The 15,912-nt window shown below is 45.6% G+C and overlaps 1 long non-coding RNA gene across 1 annotated transcript in view; it reads left to right on the forward strand.

Annotated features, from left to right (window-relative positions):
* Positions 1-10,920: 10,920 nt before the first annotated feature.
* LOC128106541 (uncharacterized) overlaps positions 10,921-15,912 on the forward strand; it is a 51,893-nt gene continuing 46,901 nt past the window's right edge. Inside the window, exon 1 of the long non-coding RNA XR_008216808.1 lies at positions 10,921-11,068. This is a non-coding gene — a long non-coding RNA (uncharacterized LOC128106541). The remainder of the gene's footprint in view (positions 11,069-15,912) is intronic.

Here is a 15,912-nt window from a genome sequence, read left to right on the forward strand (position 1 = left end):
ATTTTGTACTGGATAATTCAGAAAGAGAATTGGAGGGGTCAGCAAAACTGCTCAGTGGTTAAAGGTGTCTGCTGCTAAACCTGAGTTCAATCCCCACGTGGTGGAAGAAGAGAACTGACTCCAGAACTTGGTCTCTGACCACCACATGCTTGCACTGCCCACCCAGATGGATAAGATCAACAAAAGTGCTTTCTCCTAATAAGACAGACAGGGAAGAGGAAAGAAGGGAGAAAAGTTCTATTTAGCCAAATGGTTCTACAACAGCAAAGATGGTATTTGGGACAGAAAGGGAATGATGTGAATTAGGACTTAAAGACCCCTTGGAAAGCTTGGCAGCATCCTGCAGATATGAGGGGCGCGGGCCACGAAGGCGTGGTTCTCTCTGCCACACAGCCCTTCATGTCTCTGCTTTAGGGGACCCTTTTGCCAGGCCTCAGGCTGAAGGGAAAAACTCTTGCGGACAGGGGCTAACTTTGCAGATGGCTGTGATGGTGACTGACAGGATGGATCTTTAGTTTCGGACTGGAAGTAACCAATGCCGCCTCCCTGTCACTGGCCCAACTTGACACCACCGAAGTGAAGAAGTAAATGCCTCTATAGAGAGAGGAAGCAGGAACACAAGTCCCATTGATCCCTGAAAGGAAACGGACACACAGACACTTAACACAGACATTGTGGTGGAAGGAGATGCTATTCCCTCTAATCTTGCCTGATAGTGATGGGGGAGGAAGACATTGAAGGCCTGGTTCCTAAACTAGCAGGGTATTTTAGGGTCTTGTAGAGAGAAAGGTTTTGGGAGGCAGTGAAAGAAATAGAAAAAGTTGGCAATAAAGACTCTGGCTGGGGTAGGACAAAAGGCACAAAGGAAGCAATCGGTTCTCTGTGACCCAAGGAGCAAAATAATAAGCAGAAAAGCTTCCCGGGGAGGCAAAAGCCCCGGCTAATAACTGAGGTTTGCCCAGCCTTTCACCCTCCGCTCTGAAGGGCTTTGTAGAGCTGTATCAGGGTCATTTCCCAGAGGTGGACTCTCAGAGTGGCATTTTTTTTTTTTTGAGAAACAATTTATTTGTGGCAGAAGAAAAAGGAACCACCACTACCAGCAGATTGGCTGGATATCTGACTAGACTGAAGACTAAGTTGGATCCCCCCACCACCCCCAAATGGTGGTTAAAAACTCCAGGGCAGTCCTAATCCCCACTTCCTTTGTAAGTGGGGATGGATCGTGCAATGTTTTCATATCTCAGTTTTCATCTTAGTGGGCTGTAATTGTTCCTTTACTATGCTGGTTTTCTATAGGGGTTTTGGTTTGTTTGTCTTAACTGACTTGTAGGAAAGTCAGGAAGGATTTTTGACATTGGCACTGTGGAGAATTCTGAGCTAGCTAGCACTGGACATGAATGAAACAGTCCTGAGATCCAGGTGTCCTGAGGGTCTCTGGGGGAAACATCTAGAATAACACAAGGGAAAAGATCTACCTGCCTCAAGGATTGTAAAGAGCACGGTCATCGGGGCACTGGGTAGAAGCATGGTCCCACCCTAGGAAAATAATTCTTTCTTTTTTCTTTTTCTTTTTTTTTTTTTGCTTACAAACTGTATGGCCGTGGCAGGCTTCTTGCTAACTGTTCTTATATCTTAAATTAACCCATTTCTATAAATCTATACCTTGCCACATGGCTGGTGGTTTTCCGGCATCTTCACATGCTGCTTGTCATGGTGGCGGCTGGCAGTGTCTCTCTGACTCAGCCTTCCACTTCCCAGAATTCTCTCCTCCTTGTCCCGCCTATACTTCCTCCTGCCTGGCTACTGGCCAATCAGAGCAACACATTTGACATACAGAACATCCCACAGCACTTCCCCTTTTCTTTTTTTTTCAAAAAGGAAGGTTTTAACCTTAACATAGTAAAACTACATATAATTTGGGAATTTGGGGGTAGCTTCTCTTACTACTTCCTGCTGGAGGGGGGTGCTGTATCTTATGGGGACACAAAGAAAATTTTAGGATTATGGAATAGTCCATGAGGCTGTATTGTCTGAGCCAGTTGCCTTGAAACTGTTCTGGATGTTGGATCATCTGGGCCATGGTGTCATCGGAGACCTTTCAGGGGGTCTTGGCTGGTCAAACCTGATGTGTCTTAATCTGGAACAAATCCATAGCCTCTGGCTTTCTGTGGAAACAAAAGCAGAGCCTCCTTTTCAAAGCAACATATCCTTACATCCAAATTTTGAACTCAAGGTACCTTTAAAATATCCATATTGGTTTAACTCAACAGGTTTTGTGATCAAATGTTTTTCTTCAGTTACAAATATCAAAGAGAACATAATCCAGATTTTCTGTGTGATAGCCATCTTTACGTGGCTTATTTTTTATATTACCTTGAACCTGGAAAAGAATTCTTAGTTTTGAGCTTGGTTGGGCTCCTTCAAAGCAGAGTGTGCTAATGAGTTTTGTCAACTTGACACAAACTAGGGTCCCCTGGGAAGAGGGAACCTCAATTAAAGAATTGCTTCTGTCAGATTGGCCTGGGGGAGCATTTTCTTGATCGGTGATTGATATAGGAGGGGACCATCCCACTGTAGACAGGACCCCCCCCCCCCCAAGGCCAGTGGTCCTGGATTGTGTAAGACAGCAGGCTGAGCAAGCCATGGGGAAGAAGTCAATAACCAGCATTCCTTCACAGTCTTCACAGTCTGTGACTGCTACCCAGTACTGAGAGACAACCATGCCTCACAGGGCTAGCCAGGGAAATTCCAACATTCAAATTTCCAGTGGTTTCTATTAAATGCATATTGCCTTCATACCACTGTAAAGTCTAGAAATCAAGTTGAACCATCATAAATCAGAAACTGTATCAGAAAAAAAAATCCTCCAAATAGTAATTGGAGACACTTTTAATGAAAGTTAATGGCTATAGCCCTGAAATGTGATAATGAAAGTCATGAATCAGAGTTTGACTTGTGGTTTCATTGTCTTGGCATAATTATTTGTTATCTTGAGGATATGCTGTTGGGACCATGTGTGGGTTTATGAGCATTTTGATTATCCTTGGGCCCCAGCTGCAAAATGCCAAAAGCTTGACTCTTCAAATACATCACTTAGTCGCAGGCACTAATGGTGTCAATGATGGTCACAGTTTAACCCAAGCAAATATTAATAACCAACAATGAGTGTGTGGGCAGGATGCTGACAGATTGATGTCCTGGTTATTTTCCCCTGCCACAAACAGTTCTTGTTTGGTATAGCTGTCACGTCAGCTTTATAGATTAAATGACAGAATGCTGGCAGAGGGCCACAGTACAGAGAGATCTGAAAAAGATTCGCAAACTGTAACTTTCAATGCTTCTATTTCTAAACACAGTGGCTTGTGGGTATTAGCAGGAGGCTACGTCTTAATTATAGACCTAGGTAAAACACACCTGGATCCATAGCTATGTTTGGATTTCAAAAGCCTTTCATTTTAGATCAGGGAGCCAAGATGGTGGGTTCAGAGGAGCGTGTGTGTGTGTGTGTGTGTGTGTGTGTGTGTGTTGGTGTTGACACGAGGTCTTGCTCTATAGCACAAACTGGCCTCAAAATCATGCCCTTCTGCATCTGTCTCCTCGGTGTTGGGGTTATAGGTACCGGTCACTAGGCAGGCTCAGATAGCTATTTTTAACCAAACAGTGAAACATTTTCTATTTTCCACTTGATCTTGCCATCTATAACCATTGCATCCACCTTTCAGTGATAACATGTATTGTGCCTCCATACACACTTGCCTGTCTTCGACTTGCTGATAATATTGTTTCTAGTGTTCCTGGTGGCTTTGGGTTTTAGCATCCATGAAGGTGACTATTCTTCTAGCAGAGTTGCATGGCGGCTTTACTCTGTGGGGTTTTCCTCACTTTTCTGCTGCTGCGCAGTCTGGCCTTTAGGGACTCACGTTCGCAAGCAATGGCAAGGTCCCAAATACCCCCAATGCCTGAACAAGAGGGTGTTCTTACTGTGGCACCGTGGTGGATTCTGGGATTGGTCTGGACCTTGTCCCACAGTGATCCACCGGCCTGCTTACTCGGTGAGGCATTTCTGTATTGCAGTGGGTCCCAGGCAGACATCAGGGCAGCAGTTATGGACACACAGTGTATGTGGTGTGGTTGGGAGGAGGGAAGCTCTGTAGAGTATTGTTTCTCCAGTGAATGGCCCTGTCCCCATTCGGATCCTTCAGCTCAAAGGCAGGACTTATCTTTAAGTCACTTTAAAGGCTCCCTTATCAAGGGTGGGAAGATGGCCAAGGATCAACAGCTGTGTTCACTGAGGGGACACAGTGGGTACTTGATAGCAATGTTTCCTAGAAAAACAGCTGCCCAGTACTGGGTGCCCCACACAGCAGTTTGGCTTTGACTTGAGATGTGGGGCGCTGCCCCCTCCCTCAGCCTCTTTATTCCCTTCTCTGGGGTCAGAAGAGCACAGTAGGAATCAGTTCTCATGGTAGCAGCTTAAGGCCCTCTACTAAGCTTAGCATGTACCAGGCCCCATGCGATGGCAAGCAGACATACTTGCTAACTTGTAGTTGGACTTTTTCCATCGAGACTGTCATCTCCCCAATAATGACATGGAGACTTATTATTAATTATGAAGGCTCAGCCGATAGCTTAGGCTTGTTTCTAACTAGCTCTTATAACTTAAATTAACCTGTATCTTTTAATGTACATTCTTTTACATGGTTCAATTAACTTTACTCTGTACTGCCCATGCTGCTTCCTCTGTGACTCCTGGCATCTCCTTCTTCCCAGAGTCCTCTGTGCCAGGAAATCCTGCCCAGTTATTGGCTGTTCAGCTTTTTATTAAACCAGTCAGAGTGACACATCTTCACAGTGTACAAAAAGATCATTCCACAACACTATCTAATCCTCCCAACCACACACTGAAGTCACACAGCAGTTACCAAAGGGGCTGGCCTTCCTGCCCTGAACTCCCTGATGTCACAACCCAAACCTGTAGCCAACAGACTCAAGTGCCCCCAAGCAGGTGCTTTATGCCTAGGGCCATTCTTACTGCTGGTGGGAACTTGCAGGAGAGCGGGTTTCCTCACTCTCAGTGACATGATATTATCCAGAAAAGAGTCTGTAAGAGAACAACTTCTTCCCCCACCCCCTCCAGACAGGGTTTCTCTGTGTAGCCCTGGCTGTCCTGGATCTCACTCTGTAGACCAGGCTGGCCTTGAACTCACAGATCCACCTGCCTCTGCCTCCCAAGTGCTGGGATTAAAGGCGTGCGCCACCACTGCCCAGCTGTAAGATACATTCTATGTCAGTATCTATCTTTCTGTCTGTGTGGCATGGTGGGTTTTAAACTGTTATTCCTGCCCCCCTCCCATCCACAAGTTTCTTTTCAGAGTCACTCATGTTAGAAAACAATTGCTTCACACTCTTTGGAAACCATTAAAACAGGAAACGCTAGTTCGTATGAGTCTGTGTTTTCTCCCCTTTAAATCGGGCTCATAATCCCACAGGAGGAGGTGTTTGTGAAGGTAAAATGAGAGACCCAAGCTCAGAGCTTTACCAACAGCAAACCTTCCAGAAGTTGCCCAAAGCTATTGCTGTTAGGAGAGTTCAATTCTGCCCTGAGGACAACTAAAGACTGGAGTCATCCCAAGACCTTAGCCAGTGGTGGTTTTGAACCAATGTGTGTAAATTTCAAGCTCCATCAAGGAAAGTGTCATCAAAGTCCTTATCAAAAGACAAAATTGTAGCAAATTTAGTTCCAGATCTCACTGGATTATAGACACCACTCATGAATAAGGGAGGCCTCTGCTCTGCAAATAGAATGAAGTCTCCCGTCAGGCAGAATGAAAAAGCAGAGAGGGTGGGGTAGAGCCGGTGTTGAAGAGCCGGCAGTGTGGAGCTGGTGGTGTGGAGCCTGTGGTGTGGAGCCAGCGTGTAGCATCAGCTCCTCTGGGCTGCTGCTATGCCAAGGATTGAAGCCAAGGGCACTTCTTACTGCTGATTCAGGTAGACCGGGATTTCTTGTTTTCAGGAAAATCTGGTCTCTTAGGAGGGGAGTATCTATTTCCTTGGGTTTCATTTGTTTCTACAGCATGAAACATGAGCAGCTACATTTTTGTTTGGTCTGATCTGTTGGGGCCAAATGGAGGGATCAGCTTAAAAACAGGGACCTCCCATGGTTTCAGTTTAACATTCACTGGGTGCTGGCAGGTTGGAATAGTAAAGGCTAGAGCTGATTATATAGTGGAAAGGCCATAGGTCTCAAGGCCAATTCAAATTAAAAATTGAACATTTTGCTTATTTATTTATTTATTTATTTATTTATTTATTTATTTATTTATTTATAGTTTTTCGAGACAGGGTTTCTCTGTGTAGCTTTGAGGCTATCCTGGAACTCACTCTGTAGACCTGGCTGGACTCGAACTCACAGAAATCCACCTGCCTCTGCCTCCCAAGTGCTGGGATTAAAGGCATGCGCCACCACTGCCTGGCCACATTTTGCTTATTATATAAATATTTCCAAGCATCAGGTCTAGATTGATAATATGTCCATTTTTTAGTGTTTGGGGGAAGATGAAAATAGACAATTTATGTGATACAGCCTTTTGAAGGGGATCAATAAATTATAGTATTTTCTTTCCTTTCTTACAAACCATGATTTTGTGAAGATTGCAAAACACATTTCCCATAATGTGTGTGTGTGTGTGTGTGTGTGTGTGTGTGTGTGTGTGTGTGTGTGTGTGTTCTATGCACATTTGTATGTACAGGTGTGTGTGTGTGTGCCCTGGGAATGCAAGAGAAACACATCAGATATCTGGCTCTGTCCCTTTCCCCCCTATTACCTTGAGAAAGGTCTCTTGCACTGAATCTGGAGCTCAGTGCTTTTAGACTAGGCTGGGTGGCCAGCAAGGCACAGTGACCCTCCTGTCTCTGCCACTCAGACTTAAGGTGTGCAAGGCCATGGCTGACTTTTTACATGAGTGCTGGTCCTTATGCTTACAGAACAAGTACACTCAGTCACCCAGTCACACTCCCAGGCCCCATTTACATACTTCTAATGAGCCATCTCTGCATTCTCAAGAAGAAAAAGAAAGCACAGAGCAGGGAGGAAAGGAATAAAGGGATGAAAGAGAACTCGTCCATGGTACAAACTCAAGGATATAAATCTTTTCATTACAAAACCCTTCACACTCGGGCATCCTCAGTCCTTTTTTATCTCATTGCCATCAGGCTCCTACAGCCACGCTCTCTTCCAGAGGTGACTGGGGAAGGCAGGCAAGTTTTAATAGTACAGCAAGCAAAACATAATTAGGGAAGTAAATCTGTGCCCAGATGTACCTCGTTCATTACAGAGCCCGTGTGTGATGTGGCCTGGAGGAGTCATTTGCAGCTTGGTATTTGGGGGTCATCAGGACCTGCAGTCAGCTCTTCACAGTGTGTGCTGGACTGACTCGGCCATTGTTTGTTTTTGCTAAGAAGAATGCAAAAATGTCATCTTCCAGATTCTTCTCTGGGCTGACACATGTTCTTGTGGTGTTTACCCGCTGCCCGGCTCAATGAAAGCCACGTAGTAGAGTCTGCATGTAACTTAGTTATAGCCTCAGACACGAGCTGCAGGTTTTTGTTGTCCTTTTGATTAAAACAGACAAGCAAACAAAGAACTCATGTAGCCCAGGCTGGCCTAGAACTTTCTCTATAGCTGAGGATGACCTTGAACTCCTGATCCTTCTACCAAGTGCTAGGATTATAGGCATTGCCACCACAGGCATATGCCATCAAACTCAGGCTCTCTGCATGCTAGGCAAGCCCTCTGCCAGCTGAGCGACACCCCAAGCCTATGTGCAAGGCTAAACTCTTGAGAATTATGAGATCCTCTGAGTTCCCCCAAAGGATGCCGATCCACTCTCTCTCCTATTCATCGCCACTTGTTATTCTGGAGTTACCTACAGAGCTATGGTCTTCAAATATTTTCTTAGATCACAGTATACTATTTTTATTTCATTTCATTTAAAAATCCTTCCCTTTGACTCACCGTATCAACAGTGCTATATATTAATCTGCAATACAATCAATTGCAAATCTGATTTTGAGAAGTCTTCAATATCTCATGAGACAAATGGAGTGACTACAAAAATTATGAGGCTGAGATAGAAAACCCATGCTCTGGAGATTTCAGGAAGTGGCATTTTAATAGCTTCCTTGTTGGAGGAGTGCTGAGGATAACTTTCTCTTGTTTTCTCACGAGAGAAAACTCAGTTGTTCAGTTTCTTGCAAGGTCAGGTTGCTGTTTACTCCAGGTAAACATGACAGGCTCTGGCTTGGGGTTCTCCACCCAAGAACAAGAAAGTCCCATGAGTGGCCCCCTTTACCTACTGAAACTGGAGGGTCCCATCTTTCCAATTCGTATTAGAGAAAGCACACAGATTAAAAACTACTTTTAATTTTAATTTAAGTTAAAAAATTAAAATTACAAGCCACTCTATTTTAGCTTCAGGCAATTTGTCTGCCTTACATATGGAGAATCTCTCTCTCTCTCTCTCTCTCTCTCTCTCTCTCTCTCTGTCTCTCTCTCTCTCTGTCTCTCTGTCTCTGTCTCTCTCTGTCTCTGTCTCTCTGTCTGTCTCTCTCTTTCTCCCTGCCTCACTCCCTCTATCCCCTGAACCAGTGTCCCATGTACAGTGCTTGCAAGGTCTCCTCTTAACAGCATTCACCTTTCCATAGTTGGAGACCCTGCAGGGATGAACACTCAGATATCATCCTTTGTCGCTGTTTTATTTGATAAGAGCTTTATTTAGTATATAATCTCCACACAATTCGGTACAACCCAATATAAAGCTCTTAGTAATATTTTACCCAGCAGATGTAAAAAACAACCTTCCACTTTAACACACAGTAGCCTTGGGAAGTTCTGTCTCAGGTGGTTGGAAGGTCAAATGTCATGAGACATTAATTACTCTAGCCCTCGGTACCTGGAGAACAGTATCTAAAGGCCGGGTGAGATGCACACGGTCCCTGCAGCACCACTGATGCTGTTCCCTTGTTGGCCCTTTCCACGCCCCCAGTTTCTTCCCCATGTGCATGAGCTGATGTCCTCTTTAGGGAACGGGAGATTGAGTGGGCAGAGGCACACAGCTGACTGTGTAAACTGACGACATGGCCGCTCCATGGTGTGGTTAAGGGGAAGGTTTTTATTGCGGATGAGAGAGAACAGCCAGAGGCATCTGGAGGAGTCCAGATCAGGGAGAGAGAAAAGTAGACTGAACATGGCCAGCAGATTGGACAGGACTAGGGGCTCCCTGCAAGAGAGGAGAAGAGCGGGGATAGAGACTAGGGAAAGCGTAGCAGAGTGTAGCAGAAGCAGGGGCTGAAAGGGGAGAAATACTGGTTACAGCTGGCCTAGAACGTGAGTAGCTGTGGGGAGGGAAGCCCATGAGCTGGAGGAGTTTGGGGGTGAGGAGGAGGTGAGAAAGGCTAGGATGCTAGCCTGGACTTTTGATGTGTTGATAGTCACCAAATATATGTGCTAACCAGAAGCCATATGTCCCTTTTGCTGGAGGTAAGGGAAATGACTCCTTTTGGTAGATGGGAACAGGCTTCATCAGTTCCTGAGGAAGGCTGGCCTTTCTCTAGCCACCAGAAATCCTCCTGGAGTCCAGGTTGAGCTGGGCCTAGACTCAATTTTGGGTGAGTCCATGGGCCTGCCCCTTTGGGGGAGTCCCCTTTGGACCAGACACAGAGGAAATCCTTCACGGCTGAGGCAACTGGCCAAGGATGGCCAAACTCTGCAGCTAGTCTGTGCATCACACAGGCTCTGCCTGTCCCTAGGCCTTGCAATCATGAGGAGCGGAGACATAGTTACCTGGAAGCTTGAGGCTTAAGCATCAGAGCTACACCACACAGTCAGGGCTAGGAGTTGGCTCAGAAGATAGAGTTTGTTACATTGGAGAACGTGGCTCAGTGGTGCCCCAGAGAGCAGGATGCTGGTTGGCAGAGAACTGGCCTATTCCTCTTGGAGGAGATGTCTGGGGGGTGTGAGAGGCCATGGGGACCCAGGTAATGAGTGAGCTGGTTCAGGTTGAGAAACTTCTTCTACGACCAGATGCTTCATTATTTGCCTCCTGCTAATCGTGGGTTCAGATTCGGCAACAACTTCCCCACAGTAACTAGCAATTATGAAAGTGCGTGTACATGTTTGAGAGTTACACAGGTGGTGCCCATGGGTTCTGCAGTCAGAATTATCGGATGAATTTGTGAATCTTCTTTGTTGCAGGAGCTGAATTAAGTAGAACGCAATGAAGAAATAGCTCCAGTTTTTTCCCATCACTGTCTGTAAGCACACTTGACCGTGTGTGTGTGTGTGTGTGTGTGTGTGTGTGTGTGTGTGTGTGCGCGTGCGTGCGTGCGTGCATGCGCCCACGTGTGTTGGATGTCTTTCTTAACTGATCTCTACTTTTTTAAAAAATAGGTTATTGACTTTTTATTTTATGTGTATGAGTGTTTTCTCTGTGTGTATGTATGTGAACCATACATACATGCCTGGTGTCTGCAGAGGTCAGAAATGGATATCGGATCCCCTAGAACTGGACCTATGGATGGTTGTGAGCCACTTTGTGGGTGCTTGGAGATGAAACCATTTAAGAGGAACAAATGTTCCTAACCACTGAGCCAACTCTCTAGCCTCACTCACTTTTTGAGACAAGATCTCTCCCTGAGCCCCGAGTTCACTAATTAGCTGGATTGACTGGCCAGCAAGTGCTAGTCATCCCCCTGTCTCTGCTGCCCAAGCGCTGGGCTTATAGCCACATGCCTCTGGGCTCAGCTTTTTAATTTAGGTGCTGGGAATTGAAATAAGGCTGTCTTGCCCATCATTTAAAACACAGTTTACTCTAAACTTAATGATTTAAAACAATAAGCGTTTATTTCCTAATTTCTGTGGGCCAGGAACTCAGGAGCAGTTTGGCTGCATCACTCTACCTCTGAATACATCGTAACGTTCCACTCCGGATGTTGACCGAGGCTGGGCTCATGGGAAGGCTTGACTGAGGATGGAGGGTCAGCTTTGAAGGCCTCTCACACAGCTGGCTTGGTGAGTTGATGCTGGTTACTGGTGGCAGGTTTCTCTCTTACCCCACCTGTGCCTCTCCATAGGACGGTTTGAGTGTCCTCAAGACAAGGCTGGGCCTTCTCCCACAGTGAGTGATCAGAGAGACCCTAACTTGGAAGGTGTGTGCCTTCTACCAAGTCACCAATGTGTTAACAGTGCCCCCTGTTGGTTGCATGGATCAGTTTTATGTACATGTTGGTAGGGGGTTAAGAATTACTAAGGATGATTGAGGTGGCTGGTTCTTACAGCCTGTTCTGTAGTCCCCAATGAGTCCTGTCCCTCACACATGAAAATATACCCATCCTTTCTGTGCGCAGTCCAGAATCCCATAATCTGAGCTTGGTCCAGGGGCAAATGAGGCCCCTCAGTGTATCAGTCCCTTCGCACCTGAAGATCTGTGACTAAAGAGATGCGTCTTCTGTCCCTCCCATTTCTGACACAGAACGAGGGTTTGTGTAGGATGGCTGCTATGGATTTCCCCATTTTGAATGGGAAACAGGACATTTGATTTAAGTCCAATCAGACAAATGCTGGAAATGCTCTAATTGGGATTCACTCCTGTCCTGGGAGGGGCTGTCCACGGCTCTTGGCTGTAAGACCTTACATTTCTGTTTTGCATTCTGGTCTTTCTCACTACGTTAAAGGTAACCTATATTTTTACAGTGGAGAGGTACCTCCTCCTCTTTCCTGTCTATTAAAGTTTGTGTGTCTGAAAGTGGGTTTTTGTTTTAATATCTTATGGTTTCTGTACCTTCATTTCAACTCTGTAGAGTTTCTTCAACGTGCTTCCCAAACTTTGTACATTTCCTGCACATGGCCTGGAGGCATGATTTATTCCTTTAGGCAATTAAAAAGCTACACCAATACATCTCTTTAAGATAAGTCTCTCTTTACAGCTGGTTTTTTTTGAGACAGCCGAAAGATAGTGACCTTGGGTTTTGTAGGAACACTGTGGTTCTCTGAAGTATTTGCTAAACATTTTCTAAATTCTGAAAACAAACTGTGAAGTCAGTTACCTCCACTTCACCCACAGACCGTGTTTGTGTGAGATGATCTTTGACTGAAAGCCGTTCTACGCTTTTATGCCCGTCACCAAACAGTTTCAGAATCAGATAGTCTCGTCTTCTCTGATTGACAGTTCTTCTTCCGTTTACCACTCCTCTCACATACTGCTCTAAGGAGCAGGAAGAATCCAAACAGCCCATGTAACGTTCTGCCAGGACATCTCCTCAGCTACATCACCCAGTTCTTTCAAGGCGCTTGTGTGTGGCGTGTGTGTGTCCAGCTTTTTAGATGTGCTTGTGGTGTGTGTGTGTGTGTGTGTGTGTGTGTGTGTGTGTGTGTGTGTGCCCAGCTTTTTAGATGCGCTTGTGTGTGTGTGCCCAGCTCTTTAGATGTGGTTGTGTGTGGTGTGTGTGTGTGTGTGTGTGTGTGTGTGTGTGTGTGTCCAGTTCTTTACATGCAGTTGTGAGTGGTGTGTGTGTGTGTGTGTGTGTGTGTGTGTGTGTGTTCAGCTCTTTAGAGGCGGTTGTGTGGTGTGTGTATGTGTGTCCAGCTCTTTAGACACAGTTGTGTGGTGTGTGTGTGTGTGTGTGTGTGTGTGTGTGTGTGTGTGTGTCCAGCTCTTTAGATGCAGTTGTGTGTGGTGTGTGTGCCCAGCTCTTTAGATGCAGTTGTGTGTGGTGTGTGTGTGTGTGCCCAGCTCTTTAGATGCAGTTGTGTGTGGTGTGTGTGTGCCCAGCTCTTTAGATGCAGTTGTGTGTGGTGTGTGTGTGTGCCCAGCTCTTTAGATGCAGTTGTGTGTGGTGTGTGTGTGTGCCCAGCTCTTTAGATGCAGTTGTGTGGTGTGTGTGTGTGTGTGTGTGTGTGTGTCCAGCTCTTTAGATGTGGTTGTGTGTGGTGTGTGTGTGTGTGTGTGTGTGTGTCCAGTTCTTTAGATGTGGTTGTGTATGTTATGTGTGTGCCCAGCTCTTCAGATGTGGTTGTGTGTGGTTATGTACACATGTGTGATGGACACAGAGGCCATCCAGATCTCTTTTTAATGGAAGAAATCATTTATTTTGGCTTACAGTTCTAGAGGAGGAGTCCACAGAAGTGAACATGAGGAAGACATGGCAGTGTTTGTTGTGGTTTTTTGAGACACTCGCTGGCCTGGAACTCACCGAGTAGGCTAGGCTGGCCAGCAACCTTCAGGAATCTCTCTCGGCTTTCCCACTGTTACGATGGCAAGCAGAAGTCACCATGTCTCGTTCTGGGGTTAAACCTTGTGTCCTCATGGTTACATAGCAAAGGCTTTACCAACTCGTCTCTCTTCCCACCCATTCCTTCCCTTCCCTTCCTCTCTCTCTCCCTCTCCCTCCCTTCCTTCCTTCCTTCCTTCCTTCCTTCCTTTCTTCCTTCCTTCCTTTCTTTCTTTCTCTCTTTTCTCTGTACTTGGTTTTGTTTTTTTTGGTTTTTGGTTTTTCCGAGACGGGGTTTCTCTGTGTAGTTTTGGTGCCTGTCCTGGATCTTGCTCTGTAGACCAGGCTGGCCTCGAACTCACAGATCCACTTGGCTCTGCCTCCCGAGTGCTGGGATTAAAGGTGTGCACCACCACCATGGCCCAGCTCTCTGTACTTGTTTTATGTGACAATGTTGCTAAATTTTCTATTGCCATCTATTACAGAAAAAAAAAATCTCTTTTCTTTTGGTTTCCAAAGCTATTTTCCAGATTATTCTTCTGAGCTTTCACCAACACTATCCTTGAAGTTCATTGGGTTTCTGTCAACAATTTCTCCATTGCATTGATGTTTTCATTTCTCCTAGTCTTTTCTTTGCCAACATTTAAATCTATAAACATAGTAAACATGAATGCATAATTTCTATGAGCCAGGAGTGTTGGAGCTGAGGAGTCTGGTAGTTCTGTCTCAGAGCCACTGAGCCACTTCAAAGACATTGACCAAGGTTGCAGTCATCTAAACTCTTGCCCAAGGCAGGAGGATCTACTTCCATATTGACAGATTCAAGTACCTGATCCCTTGGTGATGGCTAGTAGTAGCAAGCCTTAATTCCTCAACATTGTAGGTGTCTCCACAGGGCTGCTTGAGTTTTAAAGACATGGCATCTGACATCTTCCACAATGAATAGTCCAGGACTGAGCAAGGTGGAAGCTGCAATGTATTTTATGACCTTAACTGCATCTTATTGGTCACATGGCTTAGTTCTCTGTATTATAGGAGGGGACTTTCCAGGGTCATGGCTACCAGGAGAAAATAATCATTGGAGGTTATTCTGGAATCTAGATACAATAATGACAGACACCTCAAAGAATGTGTTTAAATAATCCTTAATAATAGTATTCATGAAAGAAAAAAGTAGAAACATACTGTACATCTAGAAGTTATTTAAGAATGACCTTCTGCGGCTGGTGAGCTAGGTCAGTGGTTAAGAGCACTGACTACTCTTTTAAAGGATCCAAGTTTGAATCCTAGCACCCACATCAGGAGGCTCACAATAATCTATAACTCCAGTTCTAAGGAATCTGACATTGTCTTCTGGCACACACATGTGGCACACACAGACTCATACACAAAAGTAAAAATAAATCTAAAAAAAATCACACAGAGATTTTCAGGGCTAGAGAGATGTCTCAGCAGCTAAGAACATTTTTTTTTCTTGCAGAGGACCCAGGTTGGGTTCACAGCACCCACATGGTGGCTCACAATCATCTGTAACTCCAGGTCCAGGGGATCCAACAGTCTTTCCTGACCTCCTGGGGCACCAGGCACCCATGTGGTACCCAGACATAAAAGCAGACAAAGCATTCTTACAAGACAAGAGTAGCCACGCAGGCTTCCGTGTGCTGCTCCTTTTGGTCCAGTGGCTCCATCCATAGATGCCGGCCACATTCATAGCCAGCACTCTGACCTCTACCTCTGCAGTCTCCAGTCTTCACTGGGGTCCACTCTCTGCTTTGGTTTGGAAAGTGCCCCAGGCAGAAAGCAGCTGTGAACATGATGCTTGGCTTTTCCTATATTTCCTTAGCTCAAGGATTCAGGCCTTTGCCTATTAATGCTTTTTCCCTGACGGTGAACACTTGCCACACACAGTTTACCAAACTTTATGGCTGCTTGCGGCAGAGGGGCCAGTCCACCACCAATTACTCCATGATGGCCAAACAGGAGTCAGGTGCATGGTGGTGTGCACCTTCAATTCCAGAGTAGACGCAATGGCAGCCTGGTCTATACATCCAGTTTCAGGATAGCCTAGGCTACATAGTTAGACCCTCAAATAAAAGGGGGGTGGGTGGGGAGTGAGTGGAGAGTTGACTCCCTTGTTAAGAGCACTTCTTGCTTTTTCGGAGGACCAGAGTTCCGTTCATAGCACCCCTGTCATGAGGCCAGAACTACCTCTAGGTCCAGGAAGATCTGACACCTCAAGCCTCCAAGAGGACCTGTATTCACATGTGCACACTCACACACAAGCACATATGCACACGCATGTATGCACACACATATACACATAATTAAACTTAATAAAAACATAATTTGAAGTTAAACTCTGTTATGAACACTGCTCTGTCATTTGCTGAGGGGATAAAAAATTAAACAGCCCTGCAGCTCATTATTTAAAGCAGCGGACCCTGGAAAGAACTAGAAACTATGTTAAAGTAAGGAATGGTTCCTGTAGGAGTGTAAAGACTCTGCCTAGCGGTGGTGGCTCACGCCTTTAATCCCAGCACTTGGGAGGCAGAGCCAGGCGATCTCTGTGAGTTCGAGGCCAGCCTGGTCTACAGAGCGAGATCCAGGACAGGCACCAAAACTATACAGAGAAACCCTGTCTTGAAA

The sequence above is a fragment of the Peromyscus californicus genome, unplaced genomic scaffold (assembly GCF_007827085.1).
Source record: "Peromyscus californicus insignis strain IS unplaced genomic scaffold, ASM782708v3 Scaffold_9__1_contigs__length_137607984, whole genome shotgun sequence".
In the NCBI taxonomy this organism is placed as follows: Eukaryota; Metazoa; Chordata; class Mammalia; order Rodentia; family Cricetidae; genus Peromyscus; species Peromyscus californicus.